General features: G+C 40.7%; 1 protein-coding gene across 1 annotated transcript in view; it reads right to left on the bottom strand.

Annotated features, from left to right (window-relative positions):
* AFF3 (AF4/FMR2 family member 3) overlaps positions 1–24,410 on the bottom strand; it is a 580,919-nt gene that overhangs the window by 487,651 nt on the left and 68,858 nt on the right. The gene's annotated exons all lie outside the window — the stretch shown is intronic.

Raw genomic sequence — 24,410 nt, 5'->3', positions numbered from 1 at the left:
AGATATCGGACCCAATACATTTCCAGGGTCTGGGAGTTGTCAGTCATGTCCCACTTTGAAGAAGTTGGAGGTGAGAGAAAAGAGGCTCCTCTTTAAACCTGCCTCATCCCCCAACCCCTTTAAGCTGAAAGATACCCCCAAAGCACTCCAAGACGCTTTCTAAAGCATCCAGATTGCTAGATAAAATCCACTAATGAGGTTCTACCCACATAACCAGCCTACAGCTCCAAAGACCAAGAAGGAGTGGACACCCTCAGGACCACTTACTCATAATCTACTAATGGAAATCCACTAGCCATCTTTTCAGGGGCCGGCCATCCTGCTTGTGCCATGCTTCCACACCCTAAGGTGAAGCCAGGATGACCCAAAATGGCAACGTCCCCACTTCTTCAAAGGAGAGGAAAGGAAACTCGAAAAGAAAGGCAAGGTCTTCCCTTTGGTTTCTCTCCTCCTTCCTTGGTGGGCGGCTCTGTAGCCTCTACTGAGCTGCTTCTTAAAACTAACCCACCCATTCCTTAACTAGAACCACAAGCCCCCCCACCACATGTCATTTCATGGCTAGGGAGCTAAAACGTCACTTGCTTAAAGCGGCTGTCACTGTAAGAGAAAGGCTGGGCTTCCCACCCCCTGTATCTCCCTAAGTGTCTGAACTCTCACCTTTCCACCAATACTAAATGTTTTGACTCATAAAGACAGTAGCTTCTCGACAGTGAGCCCCCGTTCCACTAATTACAAGTGAAAATCGTGCCGGTGCTCACCAGGCTGCAGAGTGCCTCTCTCTTCATCTCTTGCCATGAAAGCTTAGCCCTCTTCATCCCTCTGCCATTTGAGCAATGTGAAGATCATGCTTTAAAAGCAAAGAAAGCTTTCCCCTGACAAGCTGAAAGTCAGGTCAGCTTCCCCTGGGATGGCTGACTTAGGTCTAAGAGAATTCCGATTCCCGGCATGCCAACATATACATTAAACTCAAAATGTGCCACACGTTATGAGTTATGTTTCTTTGTTACCAGCAGATGGTAAAAACTTCTATCATCTGTAAAGTTGTTCCTATGTCCATAAAAATTATAAAAATCACATTCCTCAAATGTATGTCACCAAATGTATTTATTTTGCATGAAATTGGAGGTAGCCAGCTGCTTCAATATTATTTATTATTTGTTGCAGATGTATAACATTCCCAGAAAAATGAACCTTTTTAATAAACTCCTTTTAAAGGGCCTATTTAGGCCGGGCACAGTGGCTCAAGTCTGTAATCCCAGCACTTCAGGAGGCCGAGATGGGCGGATCACGAGGTCAGGAGATCGAGGCCATCCTGGCTAACACGGTGAAACCCCGTCTCTACTAAAAAACACAAAAAAATAGCCAGGCATGGTGGTGGGCGCCTGTAGTTCCAGCTACTCGGGAGGCTGAGGCAGGAGAATGGCGTGAACCCGGGAGGCGGAGCTTGCAGTGAGCCGAGATCGCACCACTGCACTCCAGCCTGGGCAACAGAGCGAGACTCCGTCTCAAAAAAAAAAGACCTATTTATTTTTTTAGAATTTTTTTTAAATAGCAAATAAAAATGTAGTAAAAAACATTTTTGATCATTTCTCACTTTTTTAAATCTATAAATTGAGGTATCTTGTAGAGCTCCAGCCAAGGCCAATGATGGTGGTTAAGTAGAAATAGATGTCTAAACATGAAACTGTCATCATTTCCAAAATTCATCTATTCTTGATCATATGGTAACAGCATGAAACTAAGTAAAAGTAACATCTATGAGCCTGATGGCTTCTCTCTTCCATTGAGCTCAAAACATTTCACCTATATGTCCCTTAATTATCCTCACAATGCCCATTGGAGAAAGACAGTGATGGTGAATACTATGACTGGGTTAACTTTTATAAAGATCAAGAAACTTAGGATAAGAGTTTGATCATCAAAACAATATCATAAAGAGACACTGTGTAGAAGGAACAGCAATGTCCAAAGTACCTTACTCAGCTCTGCCCAGAGAACAGGAGCTACCCTGGAGCCAAGAAGTGGTGGCACCTCCTAAACCCTGATGTCTACAAGCCCAGTAGTGAGAACTAGTTAACATGAGCCCCACAGAGGCAAAACAGGAATAAATGAAGTAAGGCAAGCTATTTCCCAGTCAGACAGAGAGAACCATAGGAGAATTCTGGAATAAAGTCTCAGCTGTTACAATTGTTTACAGCCCCCAATTGACAAAAGACAGAAATCAGTCTCTTTCCACAGCACACACACAAAGCAGACCCATGTAACCTAGAACTGTGGAATGGAAGATAGAGGAGTGAATTAAAAAAAATTAAAAATGATAGATTCTAAAGTTGCCCAGCGAGGGCTACTGATGTCACTACTTTTATCAAATGCTACCCATTCATCAGCCTGCTCCAGTCTCTCCCTAGGCTGCCCTACTGGTGAGAAAGGTGCTGGAGCCAGGACAGCCTGCCCTCTGGCTGAGCCACAGGTTGATTCAGCAGACCCAGCCAGCCAGGAGGGACAACCTCCTCCCCACCACACACATCCACATGCAGCCTGATGAAATCTGATGAAATGCAGTTTGCTTTGGAGCACTTGCTCCAAGCAAACTGCATTTCCCAAGGAGGAGACTTTTAGGCAAGGGTAGATGAAGCCAATTGTATCCCTCGACTAGAATCATCAAAATGTTTTATTCTTATTTTTTAAAAATTATCCAAACTACCGATGTATCTCCAGGGTTGTGGGGGTCTAAGAAATAAATGAATTCAAGGAGAAGAGAATGAACCACCTCTCCCCTATCTTTTGGAAAAAGTTATCATGTTTTGCATGTTTTTTAAATACTGTCCTTTTCAAGTAACAAAAACACAATTCACTTTCATCCAAAAGCATTTTCTGAATGCCACTGTGTCAGATACTGGGGAGACAGGGCTGTGATTGAGCCATCCTGCTGATGAGAAGACAACAGTCTGGGGCAAAGAGAATGGGGAGAAGGAGGAAGGGGACCCCTTCACAAGCAAACAATGTGAGTAGCCTGTGGTCAGGGCACGGGCAGGGGTAGCACAGGGAATCAGCACTGTTTCCTGCAGGAGACCAGCTTTGAGCTGGGTCTTGAGAAAAGGGCAGGTTAAGGACAAGGAAAGGAAGAAGGGCTTAAAGGTACAAAATACGTGGATTACTAGTAAGCGGCCTTTGGGAGTATATTCTGAGGCTGTTATGTTATCCTCTCCATACCACCTTACTTCCTTTTTTTCTTTTAGACGGAGTCTCACTCTGTTGCCCATGCTGGAGTGCAGTGGTGCGATCTCAGCTCACTGCAACTTCCACCTCCCAGGTTAAAGTGATTCTTCTGCCTCAGCCTCCCAAGTAGCTGGGACTACAGGTGCGTGCCACCACACCAGCTAATTTTTTTTTTTTTTGTATATTTAGTAGAGATGGGGTTTCAGCATGTTAGCCAGGATGGTCTCCATCTCCTGACCTTGTGATCCGCCCGCCTTGGCCACCCAAATTGCTGGAATTACAGGTGTGAGCCACCGTGCCCGGCCCACCTTAGTTCTTTAACAAGGTGGAATTCCTCATTTAAAGTTTCATTTATGTGGTTTACCCACTGCTAACTTATCATTGCTACCTCACTCTAAATAGTTTCGTCTGATCCCTTCCTAAGAGCAGGTTTGGTTTGGAGCAAATGCATGAAGGGTGGATTCAGAGGAAACAGAGAAACACTCTCCCCCTTTTCACAGTTTGCATCAGGCTGCCTCTAAGCAGCCTGGCCACAGAGAAGACAATCTTTTCAGATACTTTGAGACCTGACGATATGGTAACATGCTCCCTGGGCATGGACTTGGAGCCATGAGGGTGAGCAGGAAGAAGAAAAGGCGTAAGGAGGAGAGAAGATCATTCCCCAGAAACTCTCCTGCTCCCCAGAGCAGCAGCATAAGCACTGTGTATAATTAAGGAAATTTAATCAAACACTCCAAAATTATAACAATTGTTTTAAATTTAATGAGTCAAACTCATTAACATCTCTTGTTATTTACAAAGCAAATGACAAAAATCAGAAATTGTTTTTTAAATTAGAGTAAAGCAAGGTTGCTGAAGTGTACTTGCAAATTCCCTTCTTAATCTGTAGACGTAGCTGGTGGACTGAAAGGCAGAGAGGGAGCATGGGACAGAGTCAACTCAGACAGAGGAGGTGAGGCTGAAGGTAGAACGTGGTAAAAAGGCAAGAATCTCCCAACTGGAGTCTTTGAAGCCCTGAGTTGTTGTGGTTGTGATGATACAGGTGCAATGGTGGTGACAGTGGTGGTGGTGGTGATAGTGGCAGCAGAAGTCCTGGTAGTAGTGATGACGGTGGTGATGGTGATGATGGTTATGGTGGTGGTGGTGGCAGTGGTGGTCATGGTGATGGTGGTGGTGGTGGTGGTGGTGATGGTGATGGTAGTTGTGGTAGCAGTGGTGACAGTAGTGGTGAAGGTATTGGTAGTGGTGGTGGTAGCAGTGGTAGCAGTGATGATAGTGATGATTGTGATAATGGTGGTGATGGTGGTGGTAGCAATGGTGATAGTGATGGTGGTGGTGATAGTTGTGGTGACGCTGATGATGACTGTGGTTGTGATGATAATGGTGACAGTAGTGGTGGTGATGATGGTAGTGGTGGTGATGGCAGTGGTAGCGGTGGTGGCGGTGGCCGTGGTAGCGGTCATGATGATGGTGACAGTAATGGTGGTGAACATGTTAGTGGTAGTGATAGTGATGGTGGTGGTGGTAGTGATGGTGGTGGTGGTTGTGATAGTGGTAGTGATGGTGGCGGTGGTAGTGGTGGCCATGGAGATGATGGTGGTGGTTGTGTTGATAATGGTGATGGTAGTGATGCTGATGGTGGTGGTGGTGATGGTGGTGGTAATGGTATTGGTGATGAAGGTGGTGATGGTGCTGGTGGTACTGATGGTGATGGTGGTGACTGTTATGATAATGGTGATGGTAGTGATGCTGATGGTGGTGATGGTGGTAGTGGTGGTAATGGTAATGGTGGTGGTTGTGATGATAATGGTGGTGACATTAGTGATGGTGGTGATGACGACAATGCTGGTGGTGGTGGTAATGGTATTGGTGGTGGTGAAAGTGGTGGTGAAGGTGCTAGTGGTTAAAAATCTGTTGAAGAGTGAGAAATAGTCAACAGTGCATAACAAATTTTTAAATCCTAAAGAATATGATTATGCCCCTGCTCACTTATACTGGATTTTTCTTATGAGCCAAGTAATTTCAGTTCCCATGAATGTTCTGTCTACCTTCCCCCAACAGCACTATAACATTGGGTCACCAACACTCCCTCCACCCACTGTGCATTACTTCTACCATGGACTCCTCAAAAATATCGGTTCCCTTTTACTTGTTTGTCTCTGACCACAAGCAAGTAAAGGTTTTCTCAATCTTAATTCAATCTTGAAAATATTTTCTGGGAGCATTTCTAGATCTTTACTTTAGCTGTGCTGACCTGTTCTACCAGAACGGGAATGATACTGAGGGTGGTCTGTGCCATAACCACTTCTGTACTCTATCTTTTGAGAAACTATGACATTAAAGGGAGTCACAAAGTCACAAACAACCATAGACACGTTTAACCCACAGTCGTCATCCCAAATAATTTTCTGGATCTACGTCATCCTCCCAGGCCCATCTGGCCCACGTTAAATGTTGCTCGTTAACAACTACTCTGCATGGACTTTACATGAATTGCTGCATTTAAAACCTCAAGAGGCATTCTCCCTATTTACAGTGAAGAAACAAGAGGCTCTGAGGTTAACTAACTTGTCCAAGTCCCATAGCCAGTAAGCGACATCACTTAGATGTGAAGCCAGGCAGCCTGGCACCAGAGACCAAATTCTTACGACTCTGCTCCACTGCCTCCCTGGGGAACTGCTTACTGACAAGCTTTGACAAATGGTACCTTCATCCTTTGTTAGTAAATGCTAGGCAAAAGGGTGTTAATTTACGGATCATGACTATTTCAGTTCATTCTTCCAAGATCTGCTAAGCCTCCTTGGTTGATATATATATAGGTTAATTTTAAGAATTCTTCTAAAACCTATAAAATATAACTGGAATACGCAATTCAAATGACACAGCACTAGCAGTGAACTAATACCCTAGTCCCTGTATTTTTTCAAACAGACGATTTCAGAAGCTGTAAGGTAAACCGACTCCCACATTCTACCAGTTTTTCAGTGTGAATTCTGCATACTGAATTCCTTAAGAGATACAGAATGCCACAGTGAGTTCATTTTATGAGAGAGCTAGCACAGTCGAGTCGCTGCAAACTGGTACTGGACACTCATCAGTTTTTCACTGATCATTCACTGAGTCCCAGCTCCATTTCTAGTTCAGCAGAACGATGACTGTTTCAAATCTCTCTCGTAAATACACTCCAGTGGGTTTTAGAGAGATGACAGATAAATGACAGCTTTGCATTTCCAAGGGTTAAATGCTTTTCCTGAGGGATCCTAAGTCTTGGTGCCATGAGAACAAGTGTCAGGTTCTAATGGAATTGTTCCATGATAAATAAACTGCCAGGCTGTATGACAAGCAGCTTTCTGAGTCTTTCCATATAGTATAAACAGCAGAAGTTAATTTGAGTTTCTTAACAGGACCTTTTTCCTTTACAATATAAAAGTGCCTTGGGATGAAGCAATTACTCTGATTTACCATCTTCTCCTTGGTAGAATATAAAGATGCAGCAGAACCTCACAAAGGCAGTAACTTAGCCAAATGAGACCCACTTGCAAAGTCCCTACTATGCTATTTCAAAGCGCTCCTTTCCCAGCAGCAGCGCGGGGCTGTCATTAATCACAGGTGTCTGCGATGAGAAGGATGCTGAATCCCAGGGCTTTTCATGGGAGAGCCAGTAAATTATTTTTCCTCCGCCAAATGCTCAGTTAAATTTCATTTTCACTTTACGGCCCCAGTTTCTAAACTTCAGCTCCTAGGAATTTTAAAAGCTATCTACACAATGCGTCATATTTTATAACATGCTTATGTTTTAACCATGATGCCCTTCCCCACAATTCTTGCTGTGGCCACTCACGGTCATGGGCTGGTGCCTGAAGTCGGAGGGGAGAAGGGTGTCTGAGTCCTCTCATCCAGTCCCGAGACTTCAGGTGGGTCAGTCTCATGGACCCAGAAGGCCCAGAGACCCTCAACATTAGCCTTTAAAAATGGCTCATACTCTTCCTGAATCCAACTCGACTTCTTTTTCTCCCAGGACCACTGAGGAGATAGGCTGAGGTTGAAATGGGATTTCTGAAAAGGAGTAAGAGTCACCTTGAACTACTGCTATCCACTGAACTGAATCAACTTACCTGTGAGGTAAAGGACAAGCCCTAGGCTAGAAAGAAGATAAATAGAACTGACTTTTCAAAAAGGAAGAATTAAAAGGAGATGCATGGCCCCAAATGCCTCATGATAGCTAATCACCCTGACAGGCCAACCATCACGGTTCTCCACGGAGACAACACAGGTGGAAACTACCAGAATAAACTCACGAATGTACCTGAGAGGGAAGGACACCCTGTGTGAAGAGAGAATGACCTGTTTGGGTACAGGCAGTTTGTAAGCTTAGCTAGAAGTCTCAGTGGGTCAAGAGGACAGAGAAGAGAGAAATAAGACAATAAAAATATCAGAATCTGGAGGAGAACACAGAGCAGCCCCTGCGGTCACCACAAAAGCGGAATCCGGGTGTGAGATCAGGGGCTCGGTTCCTCAGTCACCAGTGGTCAGATGCACCTCAGTTTCCCTCCTCCAACCTTCCCTCACTCAGCCTTCACACCCTTTCCTCCTCTCTGAGGGCAGCCCTTTCTCCTCCCCAGGCTAACTCTCCCACCTGGGCTCTGAGGCCTATCCCCCCCTACCCCACCTTCCCACAGATGCCACTTTCTCCTGTTTGCTCTTGGTCTCAACTGGCTTGTTCGAATCAGCAAACAAACCTGGTCAAGGCCCCTCCGTATTTAGAAAAAGAGAATGATAAGCCTCCCTGAGCCTCTTTCTTGCCATTACACCTTCTCTTACCAGCCGTAGTTTTCTGCAAAGCTGTCTACACTTGCTGTCTCTCTCCAATTCCTGGTTTCCCTAAACATGCAATCTGGTTCTCCTGTTTGCAGCCAGGCTTCAACTTCCTCATGGGGCAATCCGTGGATGCGTTTCACTCCCCTACCTCCCCTTGGCTAGCATTGCCCTTCAGAGCCCTCCTTCCCTGGCCCTCTGGTACCATGAGATCATGGTCTCCCTCTTGTCTCTCTGGTTGCTCCTCAGTTTGCTTGCCATGTTTCCCTCCTGTGCCACTCCAGGCTCTGTGCAAAACCTGGTCTCTTCCCAAGTGACAGTCTTCCTGGGACACGTCATTCATTCCTTGCCTTCAGGTGCCATCTTCATGTTGATGTTGTGCAAGTCTCCAAGACTCACTCAAATCTCTCTTCTCAGCTACCAATTATCCAACTCCCTATGTGGCCTTCTCAAGTCAGGTTTCTCATAGACAGCCTGCATGTCCACACTTAGCTCACCAACATGCCGACCCCAACCCCAGCCTCCACTTGTTGCCTGTGTCAACAGATGGCAGCACTACCCACCTAGTTGCCTGGGTCAGAAATCTGGGCATCATCTGGACTCTGCCATTTCCCATGCCCCCCATATCCAATCAACCCCCTCTAGACCTGTCAACTCTACTACCTGAAGACCGCTCACATTTGTCCAACTCTCTCCTTCCACACTGCCAACTCCTTGGCCCAGGCCTCCATGGGCTCCCTCCCAGCCCCCTGCAAAGCCTCCTAAAATATATCTCCCAGCTGTTCTTCCTACCCCAGCCCAATGACTCCTCCACCATCAAGCCAAGGTGGTGTTTCTTAAAAAAAGAGCAGTTGGTCATGCCGCTGCCCTGCCCTCAGGAGAGAGTCCCAGTCTGGTAGCCACGGCTTTGCAGGACCTAGCCCCTGCTCATCTGCTCAAGGTCAGCTCCCAATCTTCCCAACTGCTATGTTATGGCTCCTTCCCGTGCCTTGAACACCTCTGCTGTCCACCTGCCCACTTCCTCCTTGCTTGGGAACATTCCCAGACTCCCCTCACCAAACCTCGGGGCCCTGCATAAGTCCTACATAGAACCCTCCACTCTCCCGCATAATGGCACTTCTTATGCTAATTATCTGAATCCTTTATTAAACTGTACCATAAGAAGAAAGTCTACATCTAGTTTCTATCAAACTGTATCCTCAGCACACAGGAGAGTGCCTGGCACTCTAATTCCTGGTTTCCCCAAACACGCAATCTGGTTCTCCTGTTCGCACACTGGCACAGAGTTGGCACTGAATAAAACAGTATAAGATACATTAAGAATATGTAGTAAATGAATGTTTCATGCTTTTTCCTTCCTTTTCAAAATTTAGGCTGTATGCATATCACCATTCGAACACACAGAACTAAACCCCATTCAGATCCTGGGTCCTATGTTTTATTTATGGTTAAAGAATTTAGTAATAATGGGAATCATAATAACAGTAATATTGAGCCTGGTGCTGGAGAACTTGTAAAGAAAGTTTATATTTGTTATTTTATTTACCCCCCTCAACAAAACTGTTATGTTGTCCTTATTTATAATACAAAACACAAAATTTTAATAAAAGCATATAAATCTAAAAATGATATAAGATCTGTGCCATAAACATTATTATGCTCATTTTATAGACAACGGCTTTTCATCAATGAAAAAAGTGGGGCTTAGAAAATTTAAACACTTTGCCAGAGTCACACAGTAAGTATTAGATTCTAAGTTGCATAGGAAATTGTGGATATTAAAAACAATTTAAATTTTTTAAAGTTTATGCTTTTTGATTAAAAAAATATTTAATGCTCATTATACACAAGGTACCAGCTACACAGGACAAAAAATGTCTATGACCACAACTTCCACACAGATACTGCGGAGGACGTTTCTACAACTTCCTTTGGTGAAAACTCTGTAGTCAATTAAGCTTGACTCAGAGGAAGACATTAAGAATTATGAATTATTTGAATTCCACAGTTCTATAATTCATTCCATGCTAGTGACACTAAAGACGATTAATTCTAAATATCCATATAACAATGTCAGAAAACCAAGGGGTCTCCCTACAGCTGTGGCATCACTCACAAGTTCCCAATTTCAGTTAGACACCTAATCTATCATACAAATATTTTACTCGATTCCCTAGAACATTAGGAAAGTTATACATCATGGGGCTGCCTAAGCACGATCATTATCACAAATCTTTAAGAAATGTTGCAAAGAGGACATGAAGTCCACTCTGACAACGTGTTTGTTTCCTCTCACCTTAAAATGTCTCCCCTGTTTTCTTTTTCTTTTCCTCCCTTTCCCCACTCTTTTGGGGGGAGACAGAGTCTCAGTCTGCCATCTGGGCTGGAGTGCAGTGGTATGATTTCGGCTCACTGCGACCTCCGTCTCCCGGGCTCAAACGATTCTCATGTCTCAGCCTCCCAAGTAGCTGGGATTACAGGCAAGCGCCACCATGCCTGGCCAATTTTTTTTATTTTTAGTAGAGATGGGGTTTTGCCATGTTAGCCAGGCTGGTCTTGAACTCCTGACCATAAGCAATCCACCTGCCTTGGCCTCCCAAAGTGCTAAGATTACAGGCATGAGCCACCGTGCCTGGCCCTGTCTGTCTCTTTTTATGTTTCCCATATAGGCCCACATAAAACACAGCAAGTCCAATACCACAGGCAATACAGGCAGCTAGCTCTGTGATACGGAGATAAATGTATAATGTGAAGAGAGCCCATGAAGAGCCATGAAGCCATGAAGGCTCTTCTTTCTCAAAACACTGCACAGGACAAACAACAAGCTAGGGTAGGTGGGGTTAGGCATTTAGTAGGACACACAAGAAGAGGTGGGGACAGACATTTCACATTTCTCCACATCCTTGATCTCTGCCAACTCAACATCAATTCGCCCTCTGCCGAGGTAGCCGGCCTCCATTCTGTGGGCTTCCATCTGGGTTTCCCAGCTGTCTGGGCCCTTTGGGGTCTGCATCCACTGGACTTCAGAGAACACACCTCTCAGCTTAGCTGAGAACAACGCCTGGCTCCCAGTAAGCACTCAATTACCATTTGTCGAATGGATGGATGAATAAATATCTGGTGTTCCTTCTCACTGAAGCCCTCCCTTCACTGAACAAGTAAAGATAAACAATAAGTGAGATTTGTCTGGTCTTCCTGGACAGTAAAGCACATACTATAATATATAAAGCTGTTTCAGGTACATTCTGGAAGCAGCGGCCTCAAGCAGTTGATCAAGCTAGCTTTTACCAAATTTTGTTTATGACTGGCACAAAGAAACATGGAAGCGTCACATTGTCCTTTTGGAATTAAAATTCTACATGCATTAACAGAAGATACTACATATCTTCTGGGAAACATACTAGAAAATTACTAAACTTGAAGGTGTCTTGAACAAGAAGTAAATGATTCTGGGTCATCTCAGAATTACAGAAGAGGGAGAGACAGCAAGGCTTCCCATCAAACAAGAAGAATACTTCCTATCACTGGACCCATAGTTTCCATGGAGCCCCCTCTACCTTCAAAGATATTAACATTGTGCCAGAAATGAGAAGATTCAGCTAAGGTCCAAGCGGAGACAGGTCAGGACTCTGTGCCTTAGACCCTCATCTCAAGCAGGGTTAAGAAACCAATCCATACATTGTGATCAGTGGTTGGCAATGTTAAAGTGCTCTGCCGAGGTAAAATATCATTAATACCTGAATGAAAGACGATTAACATAGCCACAGTTCAGAAAGAAACACTCTCTCTCCATCTCAGACAGGTAGCCTCGGTAGACTGTCATTAGACACTGACTTTGAACCAGCAATAGCACATTTAGGAATATACCTTTCATGTTTACAATTTCACTACAAAATTATTTATAATTATAAAACAAAAATAATTGTAAAACAAATGAAATATCCATTCTTAGGACGCTGGTTAACAAATTATAGCACTTCATACAATGCAAGACTGTAGTCATTGCACTGGATGGAGTGGATTTAAATGTATCGATATGGGGAATATCCAAGATATAAATATTAAGTGAAAAGAATAATTTGTAGAAAAGCGTGGACTATATAATCTCTTGTACGTAAAATGTGTGTGCATTTATAGACACGTGAAAATTTTAAAATAGTTATCTTGGGGTGAAGGATAGAATGGTGAGTGGTAGGGAATAATTTATATTCTTCTGCCTTAGTTGGGGGTTTTACCACACATATTACTTTTTAAATACAAAGCATTACGTTTTTAAAATATTGACAATGTAAGTTTCAACTTGTTCTTTCCCTTCTAAACTATCTATAAACGTGAAAAATGTAAAATTAAGGTAGTAACTATCAAATACAGCACAGGATTATGTGCTACTCTATACCAAGATCCTGGCTCTCCCTAGCAGGCTAGGCCTATTTTCTCGGTTCTCCTTCCTTCTAACCAACCCCTTCCTTCCTTACTCCTCAAAAACGAACTAGACCATTCAGTAGCTCTCCTATACACCAACAGCAGCTAGGCAGACAGTCAAATCAGGAACTCAACCTCTTTTACAACAGCTGCAAAAAAAGCAAAATACTTAGGAATATACCTAACCAAGGAGGCTAAAGACCTCTACAAGGAAAACTACAAACCACTGCTGAAAGAAATCACAGATGACACAAACAAATGGAAACACATCCAATGCTCATGGACGGGTAGAATCAATATTGTGAAAACGACCATACTGCCAAAAGCAATTTACAAATTCAACGCAATCCCCCATCAAAATACCACCATCATTCTTCAAAGAATTAGAAAAAAAACAATTTTAAAATTCATATGGAACCAAAAAAGAGCCTGCATAGCCTAAGCAAGACTAAGCAAAAAGAACAAATCTGGAGGCATCACACTATCTGATTCCAAACTATACTATAAGGCCATAGCCACCAAAACAGCATGGTACTGGTATAACAATAGGCACAGAGACCAATGGAGCAGAATAGAGAACCCAGAAATAAACCCAAATACTTACAGCCCACTGATCTTCGACAAAGCAAAAAAAAACATAAAATGCGGAAAAGAACCCCTTTTCAAAAAGTGGTGCTGGAATAACTGGCCAGCCACATGTAGGAGAATGAAACTGGATCCTCATCTCTTACATTATACAGAAATCAACTCAAGATGGATTAAGGACTTAAATCTAAGACCTGAAACTTTAAAAATTCTAGAAGATAACAATGGAAAAACCCTTCCAGACATTGGCTTAGGCAAGGATTTCATGAACAAGAACCCAAAAGCAAATGCAATAAAAGCAATGATAAATAGCTGGGACTTAATTAAACTAAAGAGCTTTTGCACAGCAAAAGGAACAGTTGGTAGAGTAAACAGACAACCCACAGAGTGGAAGAAAATCTTCACAATCTATACATCTGACAAAGTATTAATATCCAGAATCTTCAACGAACTCAAACAAGTCAGTAAGAAAAAAACAAACAATCCCATTAAAAAAAGTGGGCTAAGGACATGAATAGACAATTCTCAAAAGACGATACACAAATGGCCAACAAATATATGAAAAAATGCTCAACATCACTAATCATCAGGGAAATGCAAATCAAAACCACAATGCGATACCACCTTACTCCTGCAAGAATGGCCATAATCAAAAAATCAAAACACAATAGATGTTGGCGCGGACGTGGTGATCAGAGAATCACCCTGATGGGGGGAATATAAACTGGCACAGCCACTATGGAAAACGGTGTGAGATTCCTTAAAGATTTAAAAGTAGAACTACTATTTGATCCAGCAATCCCACTACTGGGTATCTACCCAGAGGAAAAGAAGTCATTATACGAAAAAGATACTTGCGCACACGTTTATAGCAGCACAATTTACAACCACAAAATCGTGGAACCAACCCAAATGCCCATCAATCAACGAGTGGATAAAGAAACTGTGATTGATATATGTGTGTGTGTGTGTGTGTATATATATATATACTATATATGTGTATATAAAATGGTATACTACTCAGCCATAAAAAGAAATGAATTAACGACATTTGCAGTGACCAGGATAAAACTGGAGATTATTATTCTAAGCGAAGTAACTCAGGAACGGAAAATCAAACACTGTGTGTTCTCACTGATATGGGGGAGCTAAGCTATGAGGACAAAAAGGCGTAAGAATGATACAATGGACTTTGGGGACTTGGGGGGAAGGATGGGAAGGGGGCAAGGGATAAAAGACTACAAATAGGGTGCAGTGTTTACTGCTCAGGTGATGAGTGCACCAAAATCCCACAAATCACCACTAAAGAACTTACTCACGTAACCAAACACCACCTGTACCCCAATAACCTATGGAAAAATAAAACCAAATAAACAGAGAAAAAAGGTGAACTAGATCAATCTTTCCACAAACCTATCCTATAGACTTTAATCCCAACCAAACTCCAGGTTGACTAAGGACATCCCAAATCTCAAAGTAATTATTCTGTACTCAGGCAGGCGAAAAACAAAAACAAGTTCACTGTATCTATTCTGCATCTGCCCCAGAATAATGGGGGTCTCTGATAAATAAGCTGCATTATTCCCCAGGATACCTCAGAAGACAGCAGGTCTTCTGACACTAGGCCTGAGGGTTTCTCTTTATAAACTCAACTTGTCTCCTTCCAAGAGATACAGGACCTCCAGACTGAACTTGGGTACCAAGGCTTCTAGAACTTTTTAGTTTGTAGATAAATAACAATGTACTGACCTGCCAAGGTCTTCCAGGAACTCTGAATTCTACTCTCCTGGCTACAGATTTACTAACTGTCTATTCCTCTTCCTTATTCATCCCCCTAACCATATCTCTCCTACCTTTAAAATTTCATCAGTAGTCTTCTGTTTTTGCATAAAACCGTATCCTTCACTCCTATCTAGTCACACTTTGCTGTTTGATAAACATGACTTATTATTTCTTCTCAAGTTAGTATGTAATAAAATTAGAATTTTAGATAAAACGTGTTCCCTGTTCCCAAATATTTACATTCTAAGCGGTTTTTTCTGACTAGGATTTACCAGTCTTACACAGCAAGGAAATCATCATTATTTAACACCATTTCTTAATATTAATGTTAAGCATATTATATTTTCTTAAACATTAAAAGTTGTTAACTAATAGTATCTTGTTACTGTACTATGAAAACATTGGTAATTCTGCAAATTCACTGTGCCATTTACTATCCATGTGAATTATCAGGCATCAGGCACATTAATTCACAAAAGAATGATAAATATCTGAAAACTGCATATCTTCATTAATCATCAAGGAAATACAAACCAAATCAAGGTGAAACCATTTTTACCTACGAAGCTGAAACAGTTTTTTTTCAATTAGTTGGAAAGGTAACATTCAATACCGGCGACAGTAGTGTCCCCCAGCCAGCTGAAGGAAGAGTAAATCAGAAGAAACTTCCTAAAAACAATTTTGTATTTTGCAGTACATATTCAGAACCTTTAAAAAGAACCTTTTACCTCGATACTCTCCTCCTAGGAATCTGACCAAAGAAACCTGTCAGAAATGCTCAGATTTGTATGTATGAATTTTCCTCAGAGAATTGTACAGAAGAGAGGCAAACTAGAAGAAATCTAACGTGTAATAATCAGAAAATAATTAAATCATTATGTAGCTATTAATACTTATGTACCTCAATAATATGTAATGACACAGGAAAGGCTCATAATGTAATGTTAAATGGGAAAATCATATAAACAATATAAAATGTTTATATTATATAAATGGATATTTGTGTGCATAGATATATATACACATGAATATATCCATACAATAAAATCTAAAAGACCACTAAGATGTTAACAGTGGCTATTCTTGAGATATAGAAGAAATAAAATTTCATTTTTCCATTTTCTGTTCTTACCATTTTTGAATTTGTTTATATTAAACATTTATTATTCCTTACACCTATTAGGATGGCTACTCTCAAAAAAACAGAAAACAACCAGCGTTGGTGAGGATGTGGAGACACTGCAAAGAAACCCTTGAGCACTGCTGGTGGAAATACAAAGTGGGCACAACTACTGTGCAAAATAGTATGGGAGGTTCCTCAAAAAATTGAAAGTAGAATTATAACATGATTCAATAATCCTACTTCTGGGATTACTCCAAAAGAACTGTATCCAAAAGAACTGAGAGCAGGGTCTCGGAGAGATATCCACACACCCACGTTCACAGCAGCATAAAGCACGATAACCAAGAGGTGGAAACAACTCAAGTCTTGATCAATGAACAGATTTTTAAAGTGTACATGCTCATACAATGGAATATTATTCAACCTTAAGAAGAAAGAAAATCCTAATACGTGGTCAATGTGACAGGCTGAATTATGTCCCCCGAAAAGCCATATGTTGAAGCCCTAACCCCCAGTAGCTACTGTATTTGGACACAGGGTCCCTAAAGAGGTGATTAAGTTAAAATGAGGTCATTAGGGTGAGCCCTAACCCAATCTGACTGGTGTCCTTGTAAGAGGAGGAAACTGAGACAGACACAGAGCGGCATCAGGGATGCTCGGGCACAGAAGAAAGGCCACGTGAAGAGGCAGCAAGAGGCCATCCGCAAGCCAGGGGCAGAGGCATCAGAGGAAACTGGCCAGCACCTTGATCATGGAATTCCAGCCTCCAGAACGGTGAGAAGATAAGTTTCTGCTGTCTAAGCCACCCCGTCTGTGGCATTTTGTGATGGGACCCCCAACACACTAATGCATACAACAAGGATGGGCCTTCAGGATTTTATGCTGAGTGAAATAAGCCAGTCACAAAGAGAGAAATGCTGCATGATTCCACTTACAAGAGGAATCCAGGATAATCAAATTCATTGAGACAGAAAGTAGAAGGACAGCCACCAGGGTTTGCAGAGAGTAGGAAAACAGCATTTGTTGTTTAACAGATATAATTTCAGTTTTGCAAAATGAAAAGAGATTGGTTGTACAACAACATGAATGTACTTAACACTACCGAACTATATACTTAAAAATAACTGGTTGGGCACAGTGGCTCATGCCTGTAATCTGAACACTTTGGGAGACTAAGGCAGGTAGATTGCTTGAGCCCGGGAGTTTAAGACCAGCCTGAGCAATATGGCAAAACCCTGACTCTACTAAAAATACAAAATAATTAGCCAGGCATGGTGGTATGTGCCTGTAGTCCCAGCTACTCAGTAGGCTGAGGTAAGAGGATCACCTGAGCCTGAGCGGTCGAGGCTGCAGTGACCTGAGATCGTGCCACTGCACCCCATCCTGGGCAAGACAGCAAGACTCAAAATAATAATAATAATAATAAAAGAAGAAGAAGAAGAAGAAGAAGAAGGAGAAGGAGGAGGAGAAGGAGGAGGAAAAGGAGGAAGAGAAGGAGGAGGAGGAGGAGGAGGAGGAGGAGGAAGAGGAGGAGGAGGTGGAAGAAAGTAAACTTATTGTTATATATATTTTACCACAATTTTTTAAAAGTAGATTTGAGCCTTAAAAATTGTTTCACAATTATACATGTTGACACATTTCATTAATATTTCAGATAAAACACTATATATGTAATTTTCCTCACTAGATATCAATAGCAAAATAACAGCATCCTAGAAGTTTAACCTCAATTTTACACTATGGTTTGTCATTAGGGAGTTGCAAAATAAAACAATGAGATATCGCTACACACCTATTGTGATGACTAAAATCCAAAAAGCTAACACAGCTGTTGGGAAAGATGCAGAGCTGGCTGGAATATAAGCAGCTGGATACGGCTGCTTAGGAAGGCAGTTCGGCAATTTCTTAGAAACTAAACATAGTCCCACCATGCAATCCAGCAATCATGCTCCTAGATATCTACCCAATTGATCTGAAAACGTACGTCCATACAAAAATCTACGCGCAAATGTTTATAGAAGATTTATTCATAATCACCAAAATCTGAAAGCAATCAAGATGTGCTTCAATAGATGAACCATTGGTGGTACATTCATAATGGAATATTATTCAACAATGAAAAGAAATGAGGTAGCAAGTCACAAAAATACATAGATGAATCTTAAATGCATATTGTTAAATGAAAGAGGCCAGCCTGTAAAGCTACATATTGGATGATTCCAATTATATGACATGCTGAGAAAAGCAAAATATAGAGTAGTTTCCAGGTTGGGGACAGGAAGGTAGAGAGGGTTGAATGTAGAGTACAGGAGATGTTTTCAGGCAGTGAAACTATTCTATATGATACTGTGATGATGAATGCAAGAAATTAAGCATTTGTCAAAATCCATAGAACTTTATAAACACAAAGAGTAAACTTTAAATCTCATTCAGGAGATTAGGGAGATCTCAGGAAGAAAAGCAGAATGAGATAAAACAACATATACGCATTCTAAATGTATTTTTAAAATCTCACTTAACAGTATGAGGAAATAAAATGCTGACCCAAATAATAACTTTAGAAATAAGTGGAGTCTGTAAGAAAAAGACAAAAGGAACTTCATATAAATATCGTACTCTAGTTGATAAAGCTGTTTCCCAGTGGGAGTACAGGACGATAATGCTGAAACTGCTATACATGTATACTGGAATTGAAGATTTAAGTAAATAGATAGTAAACAATGGAATCAAGATTTCTCAATGTTGAAGCAGAAGGGAGATTACACACAAGCAAGGGAAGGAAGTTAGAATGATCCATGTGATAAATGGATTAGAGCCAGAGACACCAGGATGAACTCAGTAGCCTATATATTAGCTTACCCTAGATAGAGGGTTACATATAGAAATGTATACATACACACACAGAGATTAGTATACAGACATATATTTCCTTGCCCTGTCAGCTGAGTGACCCTGCACCCAGTAGCAATGAGTACATCTAGCATCCCGATTTTCATTTCTAATAGAACCAGGACTCTTTGGAAAAATGGCTGATTCTAGGACTGGGGCAAAAAATACACAAAATAGGCCTGAGGCATCTTGTAGCGCAGAAAGCAAGAAAATGCTCACAACAACAACACAATAATGGGTATGTATCAAAGGGTAACAGGAGGCAACTGAGTTTCCAGTGGCTAAAGCTCGAGCAATTTGAGCAACACAATAACATAGTATTGGCTTATTACTTGAAGTATAAAACAAATATCCACATCCATGAGTCCACACAGTAAATAAATAAATGGGGAATAGCTGAATCACCCATGCAGAAGATTTCCAAATAATGTATGTAGATATTCCAACCTTAAGGAGGTGAAGCATAGCACTGCACTCTTTAAGAATTACAGCTATATGCAACAACATCAATCTCACAAACATAATATTGAGTATTACATATTGAAAGTATGTTACACTGAAAGAAGCAATACAGAGAAGAATACCTACTACATAACTCTATGTCTGTGATGTACCAAGCGAGTAAACTTCTAGTCTTGGGATTGAGCATATAGTTACCTCTAGAGAAAAGGGAAAGGGTAATGATTAGAAGAATGCCCAAGACAGGCTGAGTGTGGTGGCTCACGCCCGTAATACCAGCACTTTGGGTGGCCAATGAGGGTGGATCATGAGGTCAGGAGACAGACACTATCCTAGCCAACATGGTGAAACCCCGTCTCTACTAAAAATACAAAACAAATTAGCCGGGTGTTGTGGCGCTCCTGTAGTCCCAGCTACTCACCAGGCTGAGGCAGGAAAATTGCTTGAACCCAGGAGGCGGAGGCTGTAGTGAGCCGAGACTGCGCCACTGCACTCCAGCCCGGGCGACAGAGACTCTGTCTCAAAAACAACAACAACAACAAAAAAAAAACAAAAAGGTATGCCCAAGAGAGATTCTGGGATTCTAGCTGTGCTCTGTTAAATTTCATCACTGATCTAACTTCTGTCAAAGTTTTCAAAGTTCTAACCAATTCAATGAATTGTGTACCTCACACTGTATACAAAACCAGTTTCAGTTCAGAAAAAGAAAGTATGAACTTAATTTTGATTTAATGAAGAGATCTAGTAGAGTTTTTTTCACATGGTGATCCAACTGACCCACTAATGGTTAAACAGACCATTATTTTCCCACTGCTCTGCAGTGCCAATTTTTGTCAAAAGTCACGTCTTCATATATGCTTAGTTCTGTTCCCAGCTGACTTTTCAATTCCATGTGTCTATTTGCCTATCCCTGCATCAACACTGTGTGTCTTAATTACTACAAATTTATAGCTTACTTATCTATTTATTTACTATAAGTAATATTTGTAATAAGTAATTACCATAATAAGTAATAATTACTATCCATTTAAGTCTTGATGTCAGTAGAGTAAGTCCAACAACCTTATTCTTTTTCAAGATCGGCTTGTTATTCCTTATCCTCTGTACTTTTCATACATGGTTTGGAATTGGCTTGCCAATTTCCACATACAATTTTGTACACAACTGTTGGGAACTAGTTTGGGAGCAAGTACGTCATATCCTTGCATATGCTGTACCCATATTTCCTTCCTTGCCAAATGTGGAAGCATGGAAATGGAGTTTCCCTTTGCCTGGGTCCCTGAGTGAGGCCGATGTGGCAAAGAGCTTTCACCCGCATCAACACATGACACACACACAGGGTTATCAAGAAATAAACGTCATTATTAAAAAAAAAATTAAATTATATGGCCCTAAAACTTAAGGTAAGAGGAAGTATTAAAAGAGAAAGATTTGAGATTTACTTTGGATTTATTTTAAATATCTGAGCTATGATAAGCTATATGCATACATATACTCCTGAACACAAATGTGGGATATGTGAATTGTTACCGCCATGTGAGTTACTTGCAACTCTCTGAAATTAACTCAAACTATTTACCAGATGGCAAATTCTGGAGATAAATTTAAAATATGCAAAACAATGCTAACTGACGTTTCTATGAAACACAGAGTACCTAATGGTAACTTAACATTTTAATTGTGGGAAGAGGAAACAATACAGAATTTTTATTTCTAATATTAGCTTCGAATGATAATCAATTCTGATTTGCAACATGGTCTATGTTTTGTGAACAAATCAGCATTTCCCACTTGCTGTTTTTATTGGACAATAAAAGCCATATGGGCTAAGAATTCATCAGGATTAATAAAAAAGATGCAAATTCTTATAATACAATGTTCCACATAACTTTATAAGAACCTCTGCAACAGCATGTCGTGTATATCAAATTAAGATTTACTATATAATAAAATTATGTAATAATAATATTCAACCTCTATCTAAAGTCGTATGATTCTTCAACATTTATCCACTGCTACACCACAGTACATAAATCATGCAGGCAAATTCTCACAATACATATTATATAGGGCACAGAATTATTTTGATTTAATTCTCAATAAGAAGTGAAGCAGTAACTTGTTACTTGAGACTGGCAAATCAATAGCAAACGCTTGTTCTAAGATTGGTTATCACTCCAGTCATGCAAGTAGCTTAAAAACTGACATATTAGCATTGACAAAAGGATTGCTCTATTTGTTTTCCAAAGGCTTTCCTGTATGACTCTATACTTAGTTTTATGCCAAAGAAAATCAATCTCTTTATTCAACTTGTCAATCAGAAAACACATGTAGAAACAATGATTTTATTGCAACACAAAAAAGGACACTGAAGCATATAGGATGAAATAGAAATAAAATGCCAAAGTATTAACACGCCTGTAAACAGAATTAACATATATATAGACTTAAATGCAAAAATAAAATTAAATATAGAAATTAAATCTAAAGGATAAAAATCAGTTGAACAGACTTACTCCAATCCTCAGTTTTCAAATACACCAATCTCTTTTCATTTCAGAATTTTAAAAACTCATTAGAAGGACGAGCTTCTTCCAACACAATGAAAGTCCACAGAAACCTAATTTTCCCTTTTTTTTTAAATCTGCAAAAACTAAGCTTTCTAGATGGATGATAATGCTGGCACATTTATATCAGAATATCAATGAAGAAAACGTTTGTCTTCAAAACAAGGATTTTGAGTGATTCTAAATTACACTTTACATAACAAAGAACCAAGAAATATAGATGCCTGGCTTTTGATCTAGTGCCTATAAAAAGAGCCCCAGAAAGGTCTACATGGAATACCAAGGTAGAAAGCAACATAATACACAGGATCTAATGATGACCTAAGTTCCCCCAGTTCCATCAAAGGTCACTCAAGTTCCCATGCATGAAGTATTCAATGTCATTCACATTAACTCCCTTATGTAAATTTCCCTTTGTTTTAATGGATGAGTAGCATAGTGCCTGGTTGTAAAATACGAAGTCTGACCTAGGAAAGGAGCCAAATCTTTGTCCCAGTGTCCATTCCCCTGAGGATCCTCATGTCCCCAGACTTCAGCTCCCTGTATCCTCAAGGCCACCAAGGAGGCAGCACACCACTCCACACCGCCACATCATAAACAATACACCCCCGTGTGCCAACCATGGATCTCTCTGCTATGGCAACAATCATCTATATATCCTCAGTACCTAGCCGTGTTTGCAAAACTGTGAACTGTCAATGAGTATTTGTTCAATGAAAGAACAAGAGAATATATAGGACGTATGTGATCTTAAGCACTTAACATTGTAAGTGGTAGCTGCCTCCATTTAAATTTTAGTCTCTGGGCACCTGTGGAATCACACATACGCACGAAGAGGCACATGCTTTGAAGACGCTCAGGCCGAGACATAACCTCACTTTACACCAACTCTGTCAAAACAAGGCTGCTGATGAAGCATATTTCACTCAAGTATTAGCATCCTACATAGAGCCTTTTATTATGCTAAAGAAATCGTCACTGAATTAGACAACACTTTTCCCTGACCTTATCCAAGAATACCGTCGGTGTGCAAGGAGTTTTCAAGGGTGAATAGATCACATTTATTCAACAGGAGTAAGCAGACATCCCAATGATGAATAAAAATGATTGTTGCAGATTATGATGACTCTTCAGCAAACTAAGGATGACCACCAAATTCTTGTAGCTGAAGCAACCTACTAACTTTTTTGATCAGCCTTAGCCGAGAAGCATATGCGAGCAGACACCACAAAGGATCGTGTAGCAGAAAGAGCATTACTTGGATTCCATGATACAAGCTTTAGTTCCAGTTCTGCCTTTTAGTTTACTTAAGCACTTGAAGAGCAAAAACCTTCTTTTCATCTATATATCCTCAGTACCTACCAGTGTTTGCAAAACTGTGAACTCTCCATGAGTATTTGTTCAATGAAAGAACAAGAGAATATATAGGATGTATGTGATCTTAAGCACTTAACATCTTTGGGTTTAAGTTTCCAAATCTTTAAAAACCGGGACATAGTAAGGCCATGCATGCCTTTTACACTGGGTTGCTGAAAGAACCAAGCAAACTAGCAGATATGAAAGTTATCTGTTAACCATAAAGTCTGTTACAAAGGTGCACTGTAAGTAAAGAAGCATTCTTCAAATTGGGGGTGGTGGAAGCAACGAGGCTGCTTCAAGGAACATGGCCTTGAAAAGCCCAGATTTCTCCTCTGTCCCTTGAATCCCTTAATCTACCTCTTGGCTTAAAAGGGTGTTCAACTCACTGAGAGAGAAAATTGATATGGTTCTAATCAAAACGAAAAGTGTGTGCCAAGCTCTGAAAAATACAGTGCTAAAAAAAAAATTAAAAAAAAAAAAAAACTTTCTCAAAGTCTTTCCTGGCAACAGTCGCCCTCATGAATTTCCCCACTAACACGATGGCACCACCCTGCTCACAATGTGCCAGCCCTTTCCCAGCCACCCCAGGTCCTTCTACTTGATAATCCTAGCATTGCCACATGTTACCCTGGCACCCACTAGTATCTTACCAACTTTTCTAAAACCTAACTTCATAGAATTACAAATCCATGAAGAAAAGTGGGCGCTTCAGTCAACTTACTTTTAGATTTTAGAATAACAGGTAAAATATTTGGGAGAAAATACATTTTATTCTTACCTTGTATTTAAAAAAAAGGAATTCCAGTAAATTAAAGAATAATTATTTTTACATAAAGCCCTTAAAAAACAAGACAGAAAGGCAGGGGCTAGCATTCCTAATCATTAAAGCAATGAGAGAGAATGTAAAAAAATGGATATATTTGATCATGCAATCATATACACTTCTATGCATCTGTAACTACCACAAAGTTACAAGATTAAAGATAAACTAGGAAAAAGATATGTGACGTATAAGAGAAGGGGCAGTAGTCTCATAATACATACAAAGAGCTCTTACAAATGAAAATGGTTGAAAATCAGAGAAATATGAGTTAGGACATGAATAGTAAGTCATGAGGTGTGGGTTGGGGGCGGAGAGAAAGTAGCCAAACAAGTATAAAAGCAGCAGCCTACTCCAAAAATAAATAAAT

The sequence above is a fragment of the Theropithecus gelada genome, chromosome 13 (genome assembly GCF_003255815.1).
Source record: "Theropithecus gelada isolate Dixy chromosome 13, Tgel_1.0, whole genome shotgun sequence".
Taxonomy (NCBI): domain Eukaryota; kingdom Metazoa; phylum Chordata; class Mammalia; order Primates; family Cercopithecidae; genus Theropithecus; species Theropithecus gelada.
This window is presented reverse-complemented; position numbering and strand designations above follow the sequence as displayed.